Below are 24,190 nucleotides of genomic sequence, written 5' to 3'. Positions count from 1 at the left end.
TCAGCTATAAATATACATATATCCACTCATTTTTAGATTCTTTTCCATATGAGTCATATTGAGTAGAGTTCCCTGTGCTATACAGTAGGTCCTTATTAGTTATCTGTTTCATATATAGTAGTGTGTATGTGTCAATCCCAATCTCTCATTTTATCCCTCCCTCCCTTTCCCCCTGGTAACCATAAGTTTGTTTTCTACATCTGTGACTCTATTTCTCTTTTGTAAATAAATTCATTTGTACCATTTTTTTTAGATTCCACATATAAGCAATATCATATGATATTTGTCTTTCTCTTACTTCACTCAGTATAACAATCTCTAGGACCATCCGTATTACTGCAAATGGCATTATTTTGTTTTTTATTTATGGCTGAGTAATATTCCATTGTATATATGTACCACATGTTCTTTATCCATTCTTCTGTTGATGGGCATTTAGGTTGGTTTCATGTCCTGGCTATTGTAAATAGCACTGCAATGAACATTTGGGTGCACGTATCTTTACAAATTATGGTTTTCTCTGGATATACATATGCCCAGGAGTGGGATTGCTAGATCATGTGGTAGCTCTATTTTTAGTTTTCTAAGGACCCTCCATACTGTTCTCCCTAGTGGCTGTACCAATTTACATTCCCACCAACAATGTAGGAGGGTTCCCTTTTTTCCACACCCTCTCCAGAATTTATTGTTTCTAGATTTTTGGATGATGGCCATTCTGACCGGTGTGAGATGATACCTCATTGTAGTTTTGAGTTGCATTTCTCTAATAATCAGTGATGTTGAACATCTTTTCATGTGCTTTTTGGCCATCTGTATGTCTTTGGTGAAATGTCTGTCTATATCTTCCACCCATTTTTTGATTGGCTTCTTTTTTTTCTTAATTGAGCTGCATGAGCTGTTTGTATATTTTGGAGATTAATCCCTTGTTGATCACTTTGTTTGTGAATATTTTCTCCCATTCTGTGGGTTGTCTTTTCGTTTTGTTTATAGTTTCCTTTGCTGTGAAAAAGCTTTTAAGTTAATTAGATCCCATTTGCTTATTTTTGTTTTTATTTTCATCATTCTAGGAGGTGGATCAAAAAAGATCTTGCTTCAATTTATGTCAGAGAGTGTTCTGCCTATGTTTTCCTCTAAGAGTTTTATAGTATCCGGCCTTATATTTAGGTCTTTAATCCATTTTGAGTTTATTCTTGTGTATGGTGTTAGGGAGTGTTCTACTTTCATTCTTTTACATGTAGCTGTCTGGTTTTGTCAGCATCACTTATTGAAGAGGCTGTCTTTTCCCCATTATATATTATTGCCTCCTTTGTCATAGATTAGTTGACCATAGCTGTGTGGGTTTATCTCTGGGCTTTCTATCCTGCTCCACTGATGTGTATTTCTGTTTTTGTGCCAGTACCATGCTGTTTTGATGAGTGTAGCTTTGTAGTAAAGTCGGAGGTCAGGGAGCCTGATTCCTCCAGCTCTGTTTTTCTTTCTCAAGATTGCTTTGGCTATTTAGCATCGTTTTGTGTTTCCATACAAATTATACAATTTTTTGTTCTAATTCTGTGAAAATGCCATTGATAATTTGATAGGGATTGCATTGAATCTGTAGATTGCTTTGGCTAGTATAGTAGTTTTGACAATATTGATTCTTCTAATCCAAGAACATGTATATCTCTCCATCTGTGTCATCTTTGATTTCTTTCATTAGTATCTTATAGTTTTCTGAGTACAGGTCTTTTGCCTCCTTAGCTAGATTTATTCCTAGGTATTTTATTCTTTTTGTTGCAGTGGTAAATGGGATTGTTTCCTTAATTTCTCTTTCTGATCTTTCATTGTTAATGTATAGGGGTGCAAGAGATTTCTGTGTATTAATTTTGTATTCTGCAACTTTACCCAATTCATTGATTAGCTCTAGTAGTTTTCTGGTGGCATCTTTAGGATTCTCTATGTATAGTATCATGTCATCTGCAGACAGTGACAGTTTTACTTCTTCTTTTCCAATATGTATTCCTTTTATTTCTTTTTCTTCTCTGATTGCCATGGTTAGGACTTCCAAAACAATGTTGAATAAAACTGGTGAGAGTGGACATCCTTATCTTGTTCTTGATCTTAGAGGAAATGCTTTCAGTTTTTCAGTGTTGAGAATGATATTTGCTGTGGGTTTGTCATACATGGCCTTTATCATGTTGAGGTATGTTCCCTCTATGCCCACTTTCTGGAGAGTTTTTATCATAAATGGGTGTTAAATTCTGTCAAAAGCTTTTTCTGCATCTATTGAGCTGATCATATGGTTTTTATTCTTCAATTTGTTAATATGGTGTATCACATTGATTGATTTGCGTATATTGAAGAATCCTTGCATCCCTGGAATAAATCCAACTTGATCATGGTGTATGATCCTTTTAATGTGTTGTTGGATTTGGTTTGCTAGTATTTTGTTGAGGATTTTTTAATATTTTCTTTTTTAAAACATTTATTTAATTAATTTATTTTTGGCTGTGTTGGGTTGTCGTTACTGTGCGTGGGCTTTCTCTGGTTGTGGCGAGCCAGGGCTACTCTTTGTTATGGTGCACAGGCGTCTCATTTTGGTGGCTTCTCTTGTTGCAGAGCATGGGCTCTAGGCACATGGGCTTCAATAGTTGTGGCACGCAGGCTCAGTAGTTGTGGCTTGTGAGCCCTAGAGCACAGGCTCAGTAGTTGTGGCACGCAGGCTTTGTTGCTCTACAGCATGAGAGATCTTCCTGGACCAGAGCTCGAACCCATGTCCCCTGCATTGGCAGGCAGATTCTTAACCACTGCACCACCATGTTGAGGATTTTTGTGTCTTTGTTCATCAGTGATATTGGCCTGTAATTTTCTTTTTTTGTGATATCTTTGTCTGGTTTTGGTATCAGTGTGATGGTGGCCTTGTAGAATGAGCTTGGGAGTGTTCCTTCCTCTGCAATTTTTTGGAAGATTTTCAGAAGGGTAGGTGTAAACTCTTCTCTGTATGTTTTATAGAATTTACCTGTGAAGCCATCTGGTTCTGGACTTTGGTTTGTTGGAAGAGGTTTTTTTTGTTTTTTTGTTTTTTTTTTACATCTTCATTGGAGTATAATTGCTTTACAATGGTGTGTTAGTTTCTGCTTTATAACAAAGTGAATCAGTTATACATATACATATGTTCCCATATCTCTTCCCTCTTGCATCTCCCTCCCTCCCACCCCTCTAGGTGGTCACAAAGCACCGAGCTGATCTCCCTGTGCTATGTGGCTGCTGTTGGAAGATTTTTAATCATAGTTTCAATTTCAGTACTTGTGATAGGTCTGTTCATATTTTCTATTTCTTCCTGCATTCAGTCTTGGAAGGTTGTACTTTTCTAAGAATTTGTCCATTTCTTTTAGGTTGTCCATTATTGGTGTATAGTTCCTTGTAGTAGTCTCTTTTGATCCTTTGTATTTCTGTGGTGTCCGTTGTAACTTCTCCTTTTTTATTTCTCATTTTATTGATTTGAGTCTTCTCCCTTTTTTTTCTTGATGAGTTTGGCTAAAGGTTTATCAATTTTGCTTATCTTCTCAAAGAACCAGCTTTTAGTTTCATTGATCTTTGCTATTGTTTCTTTCGTTTCTATTTCATTTATTTCTGCTCTGATCTTTATGATTTCTTTCCTTCTACTAACTTTGGGTTTTGTATGTTCTTCTTTCTCTAGTTGCTTTAGATGTAAGGTTAGGTTTTTTATTGGAGATTTTTCTTGTTTCTTGAGGTAGGATTGTATTGCTATAAATTCCCTCTTAGGACTGCTTTTGCTGCATCCCATAGGTTTTGGATCACTGTGTTTTTGTTGTCATTTGTCTCTAGGTGTTTTTTTATTTCCTCTTTGATTTCTTCAGTGATCCATTGGTTGTTTAGTAACATATTTTTAGTTTAGGAATTTCTTACTTTAGTCAAAATGAACCCAGATACAGGGCAAGACAGAGCCTGCAGGTGGAGGGGGGTGCCTTGTTGAACCGCTTTTAGGAGTTAGAGAAGCCTGAGGCAAGAGAAATGAAGTGAGAACTAATGTTGGAAAGTGTTTTGAAGCATTTATTTCTAAATTGTTTTATTAAACCAGCCATTTGTGTGTCATCAAATCACTCATGTGTCCAGCAGCAAGTCACGTGTACAGCAGAGTAGTGACTATCTTCCTGTATTGGTGTTCCCATGCTTTTCCTCCTAGAATCTCTCAATTCCAATTGTATCACAACAGTTTTATTGTGTTTTTTAAGTGGGCAAAAAGTGTCCACTTGTGAGTATGTGTATTTTAAATGTTTTTGAAAGGAAACTTCTTCTTTACGGGTGCTCATTTCTCGGATATGTTCTTGTTTTAGATTTTAGCACAACAGAACTAAAACTGTAAAAGGTCGCTTTGAGTTAAGTGTCAGAAATCATGTTAAAACTACTATCTGTTTGCATTACAGAGGAAACACTGAGGGCTTCAAAGCAATTTTTAGTGCTAGAATGTCAGAGAAGTAAAGGAATGCTAGCAATCAGATAGGATTCCATAAGGACAGCCCCTTGAGCCTGCTAAAGCATCAGAGCTACAAAGAATGATGGGCTTTGCAAGCAGTATCTGCAGAGTGGGCTACAGCCCTTGAAATAAAAAGAAATGGAATCCAGCAACATCTTTGATGCATAATAGGTCTCAGCAGTACTGTGAAAGATCTTACCGTTTTTTTTTTCTTTTTAAATAGATGACACACACTCATCAGGCATATTCTTCCTTGGTGGAAGAGGATATTCAACACTGATGACGTCCCTTTTTTTTTTTCTTGGCACATTTACCCCCCAGTTCCCAAAATACCATTCTTGCCTGTATATAAAATCAATGACAACTGTAATATATATTTTTGAAATAATTCCAGTGATGATTTTAAAACATTGAAGATAAGCTAATCACATAGCAATTTAGGAAGTTAATTGGCAGCCCAGAGTACATTCATGGTCATGAGGCATATTCTAAAAGCTTTTTTGATTGTACATGATTGCCAAGAGAGCTTATCATAGACTAATCCATATAGGTCTGAAGATCCTTTGACACTGGCCTGCTTGTAAATAAGTTGCTTTATTTTTTCTCTTTCTTTGTCTCTTTTTTTCCCTTGATTCTTGCAGATTTATTCTGTTGCATATATCAGCTTCTTAACAGTGCTTTAAAGTTTCAAGTTGTCATGTTGTATACTGATTGTTTAAAATTTTTCCTCTTAATTTATCATAGGAGGAACTCTCTCTAAAGACTTCTATTTTAATTTTTCTTTAAAATTCTTTATTTCTTATTCATTCTTTTAAAAATTTTGAATTTCCCCAGTATATTTATTTTCACATTATTTTATTATTTTCCTTTTCTCTCTACCCTCTTATATTTTCCTTTCCTTTTTTTTTTTTTTTTGTAATGACTGCAGCTATGCCACAGACATGGCCAAAGAGAGAGTCTCTGTCACAGATGAGCAAAGTTAAGGACTTATTCATTCAATTTCTCTCTGACAGGTCTCTCAGCCTACGGACGGCCTCATAACACTCCTTACCCTAGTAACATGTGGGCTAACTTTCCTTATTGTACTTCCTGCTCTGTAGATGTCATATTCAGTCTTTTGGAAAAGATACTACTTTGTAAAACTGCATACTATCTGACTTTTATAGGTATCTGTTTTAAAACCTATGATTGCTAATTTAGACAAATAGAGAACCAAGAGCTAGGAGAGTACCTCTTGGGAAATGATCTTCCATGTAATATGCCTAGCCTAACCTTGCTGATAATCCAGGTGATGGTGAACCCCCTTAAAAATGTTCATGGGTCAAACTCTTGGTATAGCTTTTACACTAGCCTGGCTCTAATTTAGTTATTTCCTGGATGATCCTCTTTGTTTGGCAGGGTCATGGGAGTATCCTTTGGGTATAAGGCCCTCCCAGCTCTTTTTCCTCATTATTTGTGTTAACAATGTATCTATGACTACTAAGTAAGGAAAATGAAAATCTTGCTACTAGGAATTACATGATTTTAAAATATGGAAATGGGATTTATTTTCACTAAAATGTTTCACTGTAATACTGCTTTCTTTTAATGTTAAATTGAGAAAGCCTTTAACTTTCTTTCGTTTTTAATATCATTCTTACTGGAAATTCTTCATTCTACTTGTCATTGAGTGAATAAGACCTTAGAAAAGATCTTAGTACGGAATAAGGAGAGTCATTATAGTTGGAAAAACATAAGGTGTAATATTAAAAGATCTGGATTGTTGTCCTCACTCTATTATTTATTAGCCAAGTGACTTTGGAAAAATCAGTTTACCTTTCTTACCTTTAGTTTCTTCATTTGCAAAATAGGAATGATATTACCTCACAGGATTATTATGAGACTCAAATGAAATATTTGTGAAGGTGCTTTATAAAGTGATATTTAAGTTTTATATTCTAAGTAATACCATGTTATTTTACTTGTGTACTTGGTAAGTTACTTTCTAAAGGCCGTGGTTTGAGAGGCAGTAAAGTTAAGCCACATTGCTTAAGTTCAAATTCCCAATCTTCCTCTTACTAGAGGTGTGGCCTAACCTCTCTTAGTCTCACTTTCCTCTTCTATAAAATGAGAGTGATAATAGTGTCTATCTCATAGGGTTGTTGTGAAGATTAAATTATCTAATCCATGTCAAATACTTCCACCAGTGTTCAGCACATTCAATACATGTTACCTATTGTCATTATCATTCTTAGATTTTATAAAAAGAAGCTCTTTTCCTAAATTAAAGACTATATTACCATTTATCAAGTGGCCACTCTGTTGTGACACATCCAAGCAATTAATTCAGTTTTTCCTTAGTGGTAAATACATATGTAAATACAATGTTACAGTTTTCTTCAGTTAAGAAAACTCATTAACATTATTTTAAATGGTAGTATCCCTGATAAGTTGTGTGCATATAGTATTTTGGCAAATTTAGTTATATTTTGGGTATGGTAAGGAAATTCAGAAAATAACTCCTGAAAATAAATCCATTGAATAATAAAGGACCCTTTGAAATGTGATTATTCACTAGTTTATTCATTCTTGAAGCCAATTTTCACTTAAAAAAGGAAATCTGGCTATATTTATATGCACTAATAATTTGTGAGAATTAATTAATTATGTAATCTGTTTTAAAGTGATCACCAAAATGATCAAAGCAGCAGCCTTGAAGGGTTAGTTAAAACATGCTGGAAATAATGAATATAATGATGTAATTTCTTCAGGTAAATGCCTAATATAAAGTCTGACTAAAACAGAGACTAGAGTTTTGAAAATAAATGAGTAACTGAAAGACTGTGATTTTTGTTGTGTGCTGATCAGTTTAGCAAGATCTAGGGCAGTCTAATAGTTGAGATTAACTTGTAATATTCAGGTTAAAAATGTATGCTTTTTCTGTTCCTCATAAAAGGCATGGCTTATACTACTTGTAGTTCATTTGTGATTGCTTTCACATTTTGTGTGTTAATACTTTGGTGAAGTGTACAATATACAAGTGAATTAAATGTTTGATGATTGTGGCACAGTCCAAGACTGATTTCAGCCAGTCAGAATGTTGCAGTTTTGGCTTAATTACAAGAAGAGCCTGAGTCTCATGGTTTCTGTGACAACCTAAGGTCAGGTGACCTGGATATGTCCTGCCAAGCTGTTCCTGTGGAATAAATAGGCTGTTTGTAAACAGGATGGCTAAGCATTCTCTCACAAGATTTCAAGTTCACAGAGTATGAGGCAACTGGGTAAAAGGTCAAAGGTTAAAGGTAATAAGTCATTTTGGGCCTGTTCTTTTGTGGAGTCTGGCTGCCTTTCAGACTGAGGTCTTGGAAATATTTCACACACAGGCCTTTTGCCAAAAAACTACTGAGAGTTGGCTCAGGCAGGATTCTATTACAAAGTTCTTTCTCTCACTCTCTTTCTGTCTGAATCCTGCCATCTGAAATTTATAAAAATGCAAGGAATTTTTTAAAAGTAAGCATATAAATGAGGCAACTAAATAAATTCATGTTTTACATAAAATAAATCTAGAATGACTTTATTTCTTAGGGACAGAGGTCCACAAACTGAATTTATTTATTTATTTTTTATTTAGGCTGCACGGGGTCTTAGTTGTGGCACATGAGATTTTCGTTGCAGCATGTGGGATCTTTTTTTTTTTAGTTGCAGCGTGCGGGCTTCTTAGTTGTAGCATGAGGACTTCATAGTTATGGCATGCAGACTCTTAGTTGCGGCATGCGAACTCTTAGTTGTGGCGTGCATGTGGGATCTGGTTCCCCAACCAGGGATAGAACCCGGGTCCCCTGCATTGGGAGCGTGGCATCTTACCCACTGGATCACCAGGGAAATCCACAAACTGAATTTATTGTGATAAATACTTGCAAAATGGATTGCAAGTATGTTTTAGAAAAAGAGTAAGTATATCAAAATGACAAATAAGATTAAAATATTGGCAGAAAAATTTGGAGCAGTTGCAGGCTTTTTTAAAGAAGCAATAAATATCTGTTCCACCTAAGCCACCAGAGGCAGTCTTTAAACAGTCTAGTGAGATATTTTAACTAATAAGCTCTTCTACTAGTATATGTTATGCTATTGAATGTTAAGATTTGCTGTGTATTATGAAGAAAAGGTATAATTAGGCTTCCTCAAAATTTGCTTCCCTTTAGATTTATTGCTGTTGTTATTCTTGCTCAGAGTAGGAATTCATTCCAGGAATAGAAAAAACAAAGTGAACATTAGATTTACCTTCTCTGTCATTAAAGCTTGGCTTAAAGAGCTTTTTTCAGTTCCTTGGCTATAATATTTGTCTGCATTATTTGTTTTCTTCTGTTTGTGCAATACTATAGAGTTACAACTTCTATATTGGTCAATTTTGGTTTATTTTCATCCTTGGATTTGAAATACTTTGTTAATAAAGATGTGGGCACTGGATATTAAGGTAGAAAAAGGTAGGTCAAGGGACAGTGAAAAGATGGCAAAAGAACTATTCCCAAACACAAAGTATGAGCCATATGTTATTTTATCTGTAAACAAACTTCTGTGGGATGGTAGCAGTTACAAAGAAATCACCCAGATAAAGGGAAAAATAAAAACACTTCATTAGGAAACTTAGTGTAACTCCTACTAGAAACCAAAGCATACAGTTTGGATCATAACCAGTGATACCTTGGCTTTCATTATTTTATTGTACTGATGAGGATAGGCATGGAAAGGATGGGACTTTCCAGTGTGTTTCATAAAGTCCAGTTTCTTTTCTTCTTTGTGTAACAGTGAAACAAACCCATTTATGTCTCAAACAGAATTTTTCTGAAAATATCTTAACTCACAGGTGGTCTTATTTTTACTCCCTTCAGAAAATTCAACAAGAAAAATATTTTCTTTTCCTTGAATTTCTTGATATCAGGAACATGCTGCAGTATGAGGTATTACATATGTTGATAAACAGCTTTCTCTTCTCTGTTTTTTTATTAACCAGAACGACAAATGACTTCCAACTAGACTGTGTTGGAGAAATTAGAAAATGACAACTTTTAAAAGAATGTATTTTAAAAGTTTGGACAGATCTTTACTTCTTTTTCCCATGTCAAAGAAAAACCTGAAAAATGTTTACTCTTTTAAAAATAATTAACTTCAGAAAAGTAATCTTGGACAAGTCACTGAGACTCTCTGAATCTATTTTGTTATGGAGGCTAGAACTTGATCTTTAAGGTTTTTCCCAACTCTAAACTAAGTTGCATCTCATCAAATGTTTGTAGGACTGAAGAACTGACTTGTTAAATTTGGTATTTATGTCATTTTTTCTCAGTGAATAAAATGTTAAGGAGAAAGTGAATCAGGACCTTGAAGTATGAAAGATGCTATGAATCCATTTTATTTTTTAAATTTTAAAATAAATAAATTTATTTATTTTTGGCTGTGTTGCGTCTTCGTTGCTGCGCGGGCTTTCTCTAGTTGCGGCGAGCGGGGGCTACTCTTCGCGTTGTGGTCCGTGGACTTATCATTGCGGTGGCTTCTCTTGTTCCATAGCATGGGCTGTAGGAGCACGGGCTTCAGTAGTTGTGGCTCGCGGGCTCTAGAGCACAGGCTCAGTAGTTGTGGCACACGGATTTAGTTGCTCCGCGGCATGTGGGATCTTCCCGGGCCAGGGCTCAAACCCATGTCCCCTGCATTGGCAGGCACATTCTTAACCACTGTTCCACCAGGGACGTCCCTATGAATCCATTTAAAAAAGGCATTTACCATTGTATCCCCTTGTTTGCCTGCTTCCCTTTGACACTCTTACTACTATTGGAGCTAATACCATTGGTCCTGCTGCTGCTGCCTCAGATGAGAGGCAAAGACGGCTGATGAGGTCAGCAAGTGGACTTACTTCTCTAGGGCCTAAATGGGAGGGCTAGGTGATCTCTGGTGCAGAAATCTCTATAAGAGTCATGAATGAAATGACCATTTGAAAACCTCCAAATCAGGCAAGACCTCTGATCTAAATTAAAAATACAGCTATTAGGTTGTTTCCATATCTTGGTTATTATGAATAATGCTGCAAAGAACACAGGAGTGCCAGTATTTCTTCGATATCCTTGTTTTCATTTCCTTTGGATATATTCCCAGAAGTGGGATAACTGGATCATACAGTAGTTCTACTTTAAATTTTTTTGAGGAACCTTCATACTGTTTTCCATAATGGCTCTACCAGTTTACATTCCCACCAACAGTGTACAAGGGTTCCCTTTTCTCTACATCCTCACCAACACTTATTTTCTGTGTTTTTGATGATAGCTATTTTAACAGGTATGAGGTGATATCTTGTGGTTTTGATTTGCATTTCCCTGGTGATTAGAATGTTGAGCACCTTTTCACGTACCTTTTGGCTATTTGTATGTTTTTGTAAAAATGTCTGTTCAGTTCCTCTGCCCACTTATAAATCAGATTTTTTGGCTATTGAGTTATATGAATTCTTTGTATATTTTGGATATTAATCCCTTATGACGTGTAATTTGAAACTATCTTTTCCCGTTGGATTGATTTCTTCTTCATTTTGTTCATAGTTTGCTGAGCAGAAGCTTTTTAGTTTGATGCAGTCCTAATTTTTTTTTTTTTTGGCCATGCCATGTGGCATCTTAGTTCCCTGACCAGGGATCGAACCCATGCCCCCTGTAATGGAAGCATGATGTCTTAACCGCTGGCCCACTAGGGAAGTACCCCCAATTGTTTATTGTTGCTTTTCTTGCCTTTGCTGTTAGTGTCCAATCCAAAAAATCATTACCGAGACTGATGTCAGTAAGCTTACCTTCTATGTTTTCTTCTAGGACTTTTGTGGTTTCAGGTCTTTGTTCAAGTCTTTAATCCATTTTGAGTTGATTTTGTGTATGGTAGAAGATAGGGGTCCAGTTTCATTCTTTGCATGTTCTTAATGTCAGTAGCATACTGTTTTGCTTACTATAGCTTTATTGTATAGTTTGAAATCAGGAAGTGTGATTCTTCCAGCTTTGTTCTTTTTTCTCAAGATTTGGCTATTCAGAGTCTTTTGTGGTTCCATACGAATTTTAGGATTTTTTTTTCTATTTCTATGAAAAATGCCATTGGTATTTTGATAGTGATTGCACTGAATCTATAGATTGCTTTGAGCAGTGTGACATTTTAATAATATTAATTTTTCCAAAGCATGAACACAGAATTTCTTTACATTTTTTGTGTCTTCTTCAGCTTATTTCTTCAATGTCTCATAGTTTTCAGTGTGTAAATCTTTCACCTCCTCAGTTCAATTTATTCTTAGGTATTTTAGTCTTTTGATGCAATTATAATTGGGATTCTTTTCTTAATTTCTCTTTCTGATATAAAAAGTTAGTGTATAGAAATGCAGCTTATTTTTATATTGATTTTCTATCCTGCAGCATTACTAAATTTGTTGATTGGTCCTAACAGGTTTTTTTTTTTGTGGAGTCTTGAGGTTTTCTATATGTAATATCACATTATCTGCAAACAGAGAGTTTTACTTCTTCCTTTCCAACTTGAATGCCTTTTTTGTTCTCATTCTTGCCTAATAGCTCAGCTAGGACTTCCAGTACTATATTGAATTAAAGTGGTGAGAGTGGGCATCCCTGTCTTGTTACTGATCTTAGAGGAAAGCTGTCAGTTTTTCATCACTGAGTATGATGTTAGCTTTGGCTTATGTATGACCTTTGTTATCTTGAGATATGCACCCTTTATACCTAGTTTGTGAGGATTTTTATCATGAATTGATGTTAAATTTTTCAGATGCTTTATCTGTTGATTTGATAATATGATTTTTATCCTTCATTTTGTTAATACTGTGTATCGCATTGATCGATTTGCCGACAATGAACCATTCTTGTATCCAGAATAAACCCACTTAATCATGGTATATGATCCTTTTAATGTGTTGTTGGATTTGGTTTGCTGGTAGTTTGTTGAGGATTTTCATCAGGGATATTGGCCTGTAATTTTTTTTTTTTTGGTAGTGTTCTTGTCTGGTTTTGGTTTCATGGTAATGATGGCTTCATAACATGAGTTTGGAAGTGTTCTTTCCTCTTCTATTTTTCGGAAGAGTTTGAGAAGGATTGGTATTAATTCTTTAAATATTTGGTAGAATTCACGAGTGAAGCTGTTCAGTCCTATACTGTTTTGGGGGAGGTTTTGATTACTAGTTTAGTCTTCTGGTCTGTTCATATTTTCTCTTCCTTTGTGATTCAGTAGGTTGTATGTTTCTAGGAATTTATACATTTCTTCTAGGTTGTCTAATTTTTTGCCAGATAATCCTCTATAGAAGTCTCTTATGATCCTTTGTATTTGGTATCAGTTGTAATGTTTCCGCTTTCATTTATAATTTTATTTGTTTGAGTCCTCTTTCTTTTTTCTCGGTAATTCTAGCTAAAGGTTTATTTATTTTATTTATCTTTTCAAAAAACCAGCTCTTAGATCCACTGATCTTTCCCTTTTTTAATTGAAGTATAGTTGATTTACAGTGTTGTATTAGCTTCAGTAGTACAGAAAGTGATTCAGTTATTTATATATTTTCACATTATTTTCCATTATAGGTTATTACAAGAAATTGAATATAGTTCCCTGTTCTATACAGTAACTCCTTTTTGCTTATCTATTTTATGTATAGTAGTTTGTGTCTGTTAATCCCATACACCTAATTTATCCCTCCTCCCCCTCCCTTTCCCCAATGACAACCATAAGTTTGTTTTCTTTTTCATCTTTATTGGAGTATAATTGCTTTACAGTGGTATGTTAGTTTCTGCTTTATAACAAAGTGAATCAGTTATACATATACATATGTTCCCATATCTCTTCCCTCTTGTGTCTCTCCCCCTCCCACCCTCCTTATCCCACCCCTCTAGGTGGTCACAAAGCACCGATCTGATATCCCTGTGCTATGCGGCAGCGTCCCACTAGCTATCTATTTTACGTTTGGTAGTGTGTATATGTCCATGCCACTCTCTCGCTTTGTCACAGCTTACCCTTCCCCCTCCTCATATCCTCAAGTCCATTCTCTAGTAGGTCTGTGTCTTTATTCCTGTCTTACCCCTAGGTTCTTCATGACACTTTTTTTTCCTTAAATTCCATATATATGTGTTAGCATACGGTATTTGTCTTTCTCTTTCTGACTTACTTCACTCTGTATGACACACTCTAGGTCTATCCACCTCATTACAAATAGCTCAATTTTGTTTCTTTTTATGGCTGAGTAATATTCCATTGTATATATGTGCCACATCTTCTTTATCTATTCATCCGATGATGGACACTTAGGTTGTTTCCATCTCCGGGCTATTGTAAAAAGAGCTGCGATGAACATTTTGGTGCATGACTCTTTTTGAATTATGGTTTTCTCAGGGTATATGCCCAGTAGTGGGATTGCTGGGCCATATGGTAGTTCTGTTTGTAGTTTTGTAAGGAACCTCCATACTGTTCTCCATAGTGGCTGAACCAATTCACATTCCCACCAGCAGTGCAAGAGTGTTCCCTTTTCTCCACACCCTCTCCAGCATTTATTGTTTCTAAATTTTTTGATGATGGCCATTCTGACTGATGTGAGATGATATCTCATTGTAGTTTTGATTTGCATTTCTCTAATGATTAATGATGTTGAGCATTCTTTCATGTATTTGTTGGCAGTCTGGATATCTTCTTTGGAGAAATGTCTATTTAGGTCTTCTGCCCATTTCTGGATTGGGTTGTTTGTTTTTTTGTTATTGAGCTGCATGAGGTGCTTGTAAATTTTGGAGATTGATCCTTTGTCAGTTTCTTCATTTGCAAATATTTTTTCCCATTCTGAGGGTTGTCTTTTGGTCTTGTTTATGGTTTCCTTTGCTGTGCAAAAGCTTTGAAGTTTCATTAGGTCCCATTTGTTTATTTTTGTTTTTATTTCCATTTCTCTAGGAGGTGGGTCAAAAAGGGACTTGCTGTGATTTATGTCATAGAGTGTTCTGCCTATGTTTTCCTCTAAGAGTTTGATAGTTTCTGGCCTTACATTTAGGTCTTTAATCCATTTTGAGCTTATTTTTGTGTATGGTGTTAGGGAGTGATCTAATCTCATTCTTTTACATGTAGCTATCCAGTTTTCCCAGCACCACTTATTGAAGAGGCTGTCCTTTCTCCACTGTACATTCCTGCCTCCTTTATCAAAGATAAGGTGACCATATGTGCGTGGGTTTATCTCTGGGCTTTCTATCCTGTTCCCTTGATCTATCTTTCTGTTTTTGTGCCAGTACCATACCATGTCTTGACTACTGTAGCTTTGTAGTATAGTCTGAAGTCAGGGAGGCTGATTCCTCCAGCTCCGTTTTTCATTCTCAAGATTGCTTTGGCTATTCGGGGTCTTTTGTGTTTCCATACAAATTGTGAAATTTTTTGTTCTAGTTCTGTGAAAAATGCCAGTGGTAGTTTGATAGGGATTGCATTGAATCTGTAGATTGCTTTGGGTTAGTAGAGTCATTTTCACAATGTTGATTCTTCCAATCCAAGAACATGGTATATCTCTCCATCTATTTGTATCATCTTTAATTTCTTTCATCAGTGTCTTATAATTTTCTGCATACAGGTCTTTTGTCTCCTTAGGTAGGTTTATTCCTAGATATTTTATGCTTTTTGTTGCAATGGTAAATGCGAATGTTTTCTTGATTTCACTTTCAGATTTTTCATCATTAGTGTAAAGGAATGCCAGAGATTTCTGTGCATTAATTTTGTATCCTGCTACTTTACCAGATTCATTGATTAGCTCTAGTAGTTTTCTGGTAGCATCTTTAGGATTCTCTGTGTATAGTATCATGTCATCTGCAAACAGTGACAGCTTTACTTCTTCTTTTCCAATTTGTATTCCTTTTATTTCCTTTTCTTCTCTGATTGCTGTGGCTAAAACTTCCAAAACTTTGTTGAATCAGAGTGGTGAGAGTGGGCAACCTTGTCTTGTTCCTGATGTTAGTGGAAATGCTTTCAGTTTTTCACCATTGGGGACGATGTTGGCTGTGGGTTTGTCATATATGGCCTTTATTATGTTGAGGAAAGTTCCCTCTATGCCTACTTTCTGCAGGGTTTTTATCATAAATGTGTGTTGAATTTTGTCAAAAGCTTTCTCTGCATCTATTGAGATGATCATATGGTTTTCCTCCTTCAGTTTGTTTATATGGTGTATCATGTTGATTGATTTGCATATATTGAAGAATCCTTGTATTCCTGGAATCAACCCCACTTGATCATGGTGTATGATCCTTTTAATGTGCTGTTGGATCCTGTTTGCTAGTATTTTGTTGAGGATTTTTGCGTCTATGTTCATCAGTGATATTGGCCTGCAGTTTTCTTTCTTTGTGACATCCTTGTCTGGTTTTGGTATCAAGGTGATTATGGCCTCGTAGAATGAGTTTGGGATTGTTCCTCTCTCTGCTATATTTTAGAAGAGTTTGAGAAGGATAGGTGTTAGCTCTTCTCTAAATGTTTGATAGCATTCTCCTGTGAAGCCATCTGGTCCTGGGCTTTTGTTTGTTGGAAGATTTTTAATCACAGTTTCAATTTCAGTGCTTGTGATTGGTCTGTTTATATTTTCTATTTCTTCCTGATTCAGTCTTGGCAGATTGTGCATTTCTAAGAATTTGTCCATTTCTTCCAGGTTGTCCATTTTATTGGCATAGAGTTGCTTGTAGTAATCTCTCATGATCCTTTGTGTTTCTGCAGTGTCAGTTGTTACTTCTCCTTTTTCATTTCTAATTCTATTGATTTTAGTCTTCTCCCTTTTTTTCTTTATGAGTCTGGCTAATGGTTTATCAATTTTGTTTATCTTCTCAGAGAACTAGCTTTTAGTTTTATTGATCTTTGCTATCGTTTCCTTTATTTCTTTTTCATTTATTTCTGATCTGATTTTTATGATTTCTTTCCTTCTGCTAACGTTGGGGTTTTTTTGTTTTTCTTTCTCTAATTGCTTTAGGTGCAAGGTTAGGTTGTTTATTTGAGATGTTTCCTGTTTCTTAAGGTAGGATTGTATTGCTATAAACTTCCCTCTTAGAACTGCTTTTGCTGCATCCCATAGGTTTTCGGTCGTCGTGTCTCCATTGTCATTTGTTTCTAGGTGTTTTTAAATTTCCTCTTTGATTTCTTCAGTGATCACTTTGTTATTAAGTAGTGTATTGTTTAGCCTCCGTGTGTTTGTATTTTTTACAGATCTTTTCCTGTAATTGATATCTAGTCTCATAGTGTTGTGGTCGGAAAAGATACTTGATACAATTTCAATTTTCTTAAATTTAGCATGGCTTGATTTGTGACCCAAGATATGATCTGTCCTGGAGAATGTTCCATGAGCACTTGAGAAAAATGTGTATTCTGTTGTTTTTGGATGGAATGTCCTATAAATATCAGTGAAGTCCATCTTGTTTAATGTATCATTTAAAGCTTGTGTTTCCTTATTTATTTTCATTTTGAATGATCTGTCCATTGGTGAAAGTGAGGTGTTAAAGTCCCCTACTATGAATGTGTTACTGTCGATTTCCCCTTTTGTGGCTGTTAGTATTTGCCTTATGTATTGAAGTGCTCCTATGTTGGGTGCATAAATATTTACAATTGTTATATCCTCTTCTTGGATCGATCCCTTGATCATTATGTAGTGTCCTTCTTTGTCTCTTCTAATAGTCTTTATTTTAAAATCTATTTTGTCTGATATGAGAATTGCTATTCCAGCTTTATTTTGGTTTCCATTTGCGTGGAATACCTTTTTCCATCCCCTTACTTTCAGTCTGTATGTGTCTCTAGGTCTGAAGTGGGTCTCTTGTAGACAGCATATATAAGGGTCTTGTTTTTGTATCCATTCAGCCAATCTGTGTGTTTTGGTGGGAGCATTTAGTCCATTTACATTTAAGGTAATTATTGATATATATGTTCTTATTCCCGTTTTCTTAATTGTTTTGGGTTTGTTATTGTAGATCTTTTCTTTCTCTTGTGTTTCTTGCCTAGAGAAGTTCCTTTAGCGTTTGTTGTAAAGGTGGTTTGGTGGTGCTGAAGTCTCTCAGCTTTTGCTTGTCTGTAAAGGTTTTAATTTCTCCATCGAATCTGAATGAGATCCTTGCTGGGTAGAGTAATCTTGGTTGCAGGTTTTTCTCCTTCATCACTTTAAATATGTCCTGCCAGTCCCTTCTGGCTTGCAGAGTTTCTGCTGAAAGATCAGCTGTTAACCTTATTGGGATTCCCTTGTGTGTTATTTGTTGTTTTTCCCTTGCTGCTTTTAATATGTTTTCTTTGTATTTAATTTTTGACAGTTTGATTAATATGTGTCTTGGCATATTTCTTCTTGGATTTATCCTATATGGGACTCTCTGTGCTTCCTGGACTTGATTAACTATTTCCTTTCCCATATTAGGGAAGTTTTCAACTATAATCTCTTCAAATATTTTCTCAGTCCATTTCTTTTTCTGTTCTTCTTCTGGAACACCTATAATTCTAATGTTGGTGCGTTTAATGTTGTCCCAGAGGTCTCTGAGACTGTCCTCAGTTCTTTTCATTGTTTTTTCTTTCTTCTGCTCTGCAGTAGTTATTTCCACTATTTTATCTTCCAGGTCACTTATCCGTTCTTCTGCCTCAGTTATTCTGCTATTGATCCCATCTGGAGTATTTTTCAGTTCATTTATTGTGTTGTTCATCGTTGCTTGTTTCCTCTTTAGTTCTTCTAGGTCCTTGTTTAATGTTTCTTGCATTTTCTCTATTCTATTTCCAAGATTTTGGATCATCTTTACTGTCATTATTCTGAATTCTTTTTCAGGTAGACTGCCTATTTCCTCTTCGTTTGTTAGGTCTGGTGGGTTTTTATCTTGCTCCTTCATCTGCTGTGTGTTTTTCTGTCTTCTCATTTTGCTTATCTTACTGTGTTTGGGGTCTCCTTTTTGCAGGCTGCAGGTTCGTAGTTCCCGTTGATTTTGGTTTCTGTCCCCAGTGGCTAAAGTTGGTTCAGTGGGTTGTTTAGGCTTCCTGTTGGAGGGGACTAGTGCCTGTGTTCTGGTGGATGAGGCTGTATCTTGTCTTTCTGGAGGGCATGCCCACTTCTGGTGGTTTGTTTTGGGGTGTCTGTGGACTTATTATGATTTTAGGCAGCCTCTCTGCTAATGAGTGGGGTTGTCTTCCTGTCTTGCTTGTTGTTTGGCATAGGGTGTCCAGCACTATAGCTTGCTGGTCGTTGAGTGAAGCTGGGTGCTGGTGTTGAGATGGAGATCTCTGGGAGATTTTCGCCATTTGATATTATGTGGAGCTGGGAGATCTCTTGTGGAACAGTGTCCTGAAATTGGCTCTCCCATGTCCGAGGCACAGCACTGACTCCTGGCTGCAGCACCAAGAGCCTTTCATCCACACGGCTCAGAATAAAAGGGAGAAAAAGTAGAAGGAAGGAAGGAAGGAAGGAAGGGCAGAAGGGAGGAAGGGGAAAGAAAGAAAGAGAAAGGAGGGAGGGAGGAGGGAAGGAAGGAAAGAAAGAAAGAAGGTAAAATAAAGTAAGATAAAATAAAGTTATTAAAATAAAAAATAATTATTAAGAAAAAAAAATTTTTTTTAGGAAAAAAAAACAAAACCAAAAAACGGACCGATAGAATCCTAGGACAAATGTTGAAAGCAAAGCTATACAGACAAAATCTCACACAGAAGCATACACATACACACTCACAAAAAGAGGAAAAGGGGAAAAAATCATAAATCTTCCTCTTAAAGTCCACCTCCTCAGTTTGGGATGATTCGTTGTCTATTCATGTATTCCACAGATGGAGGGTATATCAAGTTGATTGTGGAGCTTAAATCCGCTGCTTCTGATGCTGCTGCGAGGGATTTCCCTTTCTCTTTGTTCTCACAGCTCCCGGGGCTCAGCTTTGGATTGGGCCCCGCCTCTGTGTGTAGGTCTCCGGAGGGCGTCTGTTCTGCGCTCAGACAGGACAGGGTTAAAGGAGCAGCTGATTCGGGGACTCTGGCTCACTCAGGCCTGGGGGAGGGAGGGGTACAGAGTGCGGGGCGAGCCTGCGGTGGCAGAGGCTGGCGTAACGTTGCACCAGCCTGAGGCACGCCGTGCGTTCTCCCGGGGAAGTTGTCCCTGGATCCCGGGACCCTGGCAGTGGCGGGCTGCACAGGCTCCCCGGAAGGGGGGTGTGGATAGTGACCTGTGCTCGCACACAGGCTTCTTGGTGGCGGCAGCAGCAGCCTTAGAATCTCATGCCCGTCTCTTGGGTCCGCGCGCTGTTAGCCGCGGCCCGCGACCGTCTCTGGAGCTCCTTTAAGCAGCGCTCTTAATTCCCTTTCCACGTGCACCAGGAAACAAAGAGGGAAGAAAAAGTCTCTTGCCTCTTCGGCAGGTCCAGACTTTTCCCCGGACTTCCTCCCGGCTAGGCGTGGTGCACTGGCCCCCTTCAGGCTGTGTTCACGCCGCCAACCCCAGTCCACTCCCTGTGCTCTGACTGAAGTCCAAGCCTCAGGTCCCAGCCCCGCCCGCCCCGGCGGGTGAGCAGACAAGCCTCTCAGGCTGGTGAGTGCTGGTCGGCCCTGATCCTCTGTGCGGGAATCTCTCCGCTTTGTCCTCTGCACCCCTGTTGCTGTGCCTTCCTCCGCGGCTCCGAAGCTTTCCCCCTCCTCTACCTGCAGCCTCCGCCCGCGAAGGGGATTCCTAGTGTGAGGAAACCTTTCCTCTTTCACAGCTCCCTCCCACTGGTGCAGGTCCCGTCCCTATTCTTTTGTCTCTATTTATTCTTTTTTCTTTTGCCCTACCCAGGTACGTGGGGGACTTTCTTGCCTTTTGGGAGGTCTGAGGTCTTCTGCCAGCATTCAGTAGGTGTTCTGTAGGAGTTGTTCCACATGTAGATGTATTTCTGGTGTTTCTGTTGGGAGGAAGGTGATCTCCGCGTCTTACTCTTCTGCCATCTTCCCCTGTAGGATCCATAAGTTTGTTTTCTATGGCTGGGAGTCTGTTTCTATTTTGTATATAGCTTTATTTGTATTATTTTTTAGGTTCTACATATAAGTGATATCATATAATATTTGTCTTTCTCTGTATGACTTACTTCACTAAGTATAATATTCTCTTGGTCTACCCAGGTTGCTACAAATGGCAATATTTCATTCTTTTTTTGTGGCTTATATTCCCTTGCACATATATACCACATCTTATTAAGCCAGTCATCTGTTGATGGGCGCTTGGGTCATTTCAATGTCTTGGCTATTGTAAATAGTGCTGTTATGAACATTGGGGGTGCATGTATCTTTTTGAATTAGAATTTTCATCTTTTCCAGTTATATACCCAGGAGTGGGATTGCTGGGTCATATGATAGTTTTATTTTTGTTTTTTTAAGGAACCTCCATACTGTTTTCCATAGTGGCTGCGCCAATTTACATTCCCACCAACAGTGTAAGAGGGTTCCCTTTTCTCCACACCCTCTCCAGCATTTATTATCTGTGGAATTTTTAATGATGGCCATTCTGACTGGTGTGAGGTGATACCTTATTGTGGTTTTGACTTGTATTTCTCTGATAGTGATGTTGAGCATCTTTTCATGTGCCTATTGGCCATCTGTATGTCTTCTTTGGAGAAATGTTCTCTGATCTTTTCTGTTGCCTTTTTAGTCTCTATTTCATTCATTCTGCTCTGATCTTTGTTATTTCCTTCCTTCTACTAACTTTGGACTTAGTTTGTTCTTCTTTTTCTAGTTCCTTGAAAACTAGTTCCTAGTTCCTTAGGTTGTTTATTTGGTCTGCTTGATGGTGTCCTGTATATCCCTTAAGCTATCATCACTCTTTTTTCATTTGCTCCTCTGATTGGATTAATCCGACTGCCCTATTTTCAAGTTCTCTGATCCTTTCTTCCATTTCATCTAGTCTGCTGTTATACCCCTCTACTGAATTTTTCAGTTCAGCTATCATATTTTTCAGCTCTGTGATTTCTGTTTGGTACTTTCTTATGTCTTATATCTCTTTGTTGAAATTCTCACTTAGTTCATGCATTGTTCTGACCTTGGTGAGCATCTTTATTATCACTATTTTGAACTCTGTTAGGTAAATCACTTACCTCTGTTTCATTAACATCTGTCTGGAGTTTCATTTTCTTATTTTGTTTGGAACATATTCCTGTTTCTTCAAATTTTTTGACTCTGTGTTGGTTTTGGCATTAGAAGAAACAGACATCTTCTCCCAGTGACAGAGTGGTCTTGTATAGGAAGATAAACCTTATTGTTCGGCCTGGCGCAAGTTCTTGGTTGTTGCTCAAACCTTTGTGATTGTCTAACCTGCCTTATTTGTTCTTAGTGCTTCCCAGTATTTCAGGATGTACCAGGGCCTGTTTTGATGTGGATATTTTCTTGTTTGCCTGATATATCAGTGTCACTCAATTAGTTTCTGGATTTCTTTCTGAGGGAATTGCTCTGGGTATAACTGGGTTCAGTGTGCTCATGGGAGAAGGTGAGTTCAGGAGCCTCCTATGTTGTCATTTGGACTGGAACTCAGAAGCAAGTTTTGATAGAAATTTTAAAGTAAGGGTTCTAGGGCTTTCCTGGTGGCACAGTGGTTGAGAGTCCGCCTGCCGATGCAGGGGACACGGGTTCGTGCCCTGGTCTGGGAAGACCCCACATGCCGCGCAGCGGCTGGGCCCGTGAGCCATGGACGCTGAGGCTGTGCATCCGGAGCCTGTGTTCCGCAACGGGAGAGGCCACAGCAGTGAGAGGCCGGCATACCGCAAAAAAAAAAAATTAAAAAAATAAAGTAAGGGTTCTAGACATCATCTGCATGATACATAACTGGTATTCCATCCTGTTTCCAGCTCCAGCCAGGTCAGTTCCTCTGTAGCACAGCTCAGTGTGTCAGCTTTTTTTGTTTTTCAGTGTCCATTAGTGGGACACATCTACAATGGAATATTATTTAGCCATGAAAAAGAAGGAAATCCTGCCATTTGTGACAACATGGACCTTGAGAGTATTCTGCTAAATGAAATAAGCCAGACAAAGACAAATACTGCATAGTGTCACATGTGGAATAAAACAAACAAACAAACTTCAAACTTACAGAAATGGAGAGTAGAAAAGTGGTTACCAGGGGCTGGGAGGTGAGGGAAATAGGGAGAGGTTGGTAAAAGGGCACAAGCTTTCAGCTGTAAGATGTGTAGTGCCTAAGACCTAATGTAAAACATGGTGACTATAGTTGATAACACTGTTAAAAAAATATACAGCTATTACAGATATTGGAATCTGAATTTCAGACTGTTAGTTATGACTTCTGTGATTTACTTTTGGGCAAATCATTTAACATGTTTGAGTCACAGTTTTTAATTTGTAAAATGGATATGGGGCTAATGTAAGGATACAGTGAGTCATTTTTCTTTTAAAGAACTTTGTAAACTATAAACTTATTACAAAGTCACCTACTGCCTTTTGCTAAGTGTGAAAGTTGTGAATATTTGTACAAAATAACTTTACCCCTTTTTCTGCAACATAGCAATTTATTGCTTATATTTTATGTTAACAGATCTACAAGAATAAAAGTGAGGTTAGAGTTTTAGTGTAATATTAGTTCTAAATTCAGAGCTAGGATTCCTGGATCCTCAACATCTCCATAATATAAATTAATTTCTGTTATTGAAAATGGGGCATCATGTGATTAAAGAATTCACCTATGATCACTTTGGCTTTGACTACACCAGAAAAGAGAAGTAGAGAATTGTAGGTACTTTGAAATAAATAAACTATTAAGGAAAAAATGAGGATTAAAATTTTTTTCATACAATTCTGTGTCAATTAAGATAACTGCCAAATTTTTCACTGTTTCCATAATCTAAGTGTTACTGAGTCAGTGGTAGGTCCTAATCAATTTTAAGCTTTTTGATGCCTTTATCTTTCTTCAAGCATATATGTGTTGGCATTTGTCCCCTTTCAGCATCAGTATAGTTACCGGTAACTTTGGTGAACCCTATACCTTCAACATGGGACTGCTTCAGGAAATTTTATTTCCTTATTTCTCTAGCACTAGTAACAGCAACTTTTCCAACTGTTATTGGCATTATGTGAGAAATAAATAATCTTTAGCATCACTAATTCAGGCTAGGGAGCATATGTTGAAGAAGACTATACATATTATACACACATACACACACACACACACACAAACACATACATTACTACATATATTCATACATGTAATTTTCTTCTTCTTAACTCATATTCTATTTTGAATTCTACTAAGCCAAAAATAAGAATTGCCTTTCGTGCCGTTCATTTTTTATTAATGGCTATATTTTAAGAGATGGAATTAGTTATATCTTTACTCTTTAAATTCATAAATAAGCAAATTATATAATGTTGCAAATTCATATAATTGAATTGTTCCTCTCAGGTATTTAGAGGATCCAAAATGTGTAACATTTTTATAAGTATTATCATCTCATGTGTTTACTGATGAAGTATTGTGACATTTCCAAATGCTTGATTTTGCAATTTAAATTTTTATTTTGGTCAAAGAAATATAAAAGCTGTAACTTTTTTCTTTTTTTGGAGTAGGAACATGTGGAAGCTTTATTTAGCTATGTAAGGGGAATATTATTTGGATGTTTCAGCCTTGACCATCTTCTGATTTTGCTCATGTAAACAATTTCCTTTGTTTTTGATGGAAGATGAGACCTTATTTGGGTTCATTGGCGTCTCCATCACATCTGGTGCAAATCCACTTAAGAACGGGCTGTGTTACTC

The sequence above is a fragment of the Delphinapterus leucas genome, chromosome 3 (assembly GCF_059928025.1).
Source record: "Delphinapterus leucas isolate spDelLeu-1000000601 "Yukka" chromosome 3, BTC_Dleu_Yukka2, whole genome shotgun sequence".
NCBI classification, from domain to species: Eukaryota; Metazoa; Chordata; class Mammalia; order Artiodactyla; family Monodontidae; genus Delphinapterus; species Delphinapterus leucas.
Note: the sequence above shows the minus strand (reverse complement) of the source record.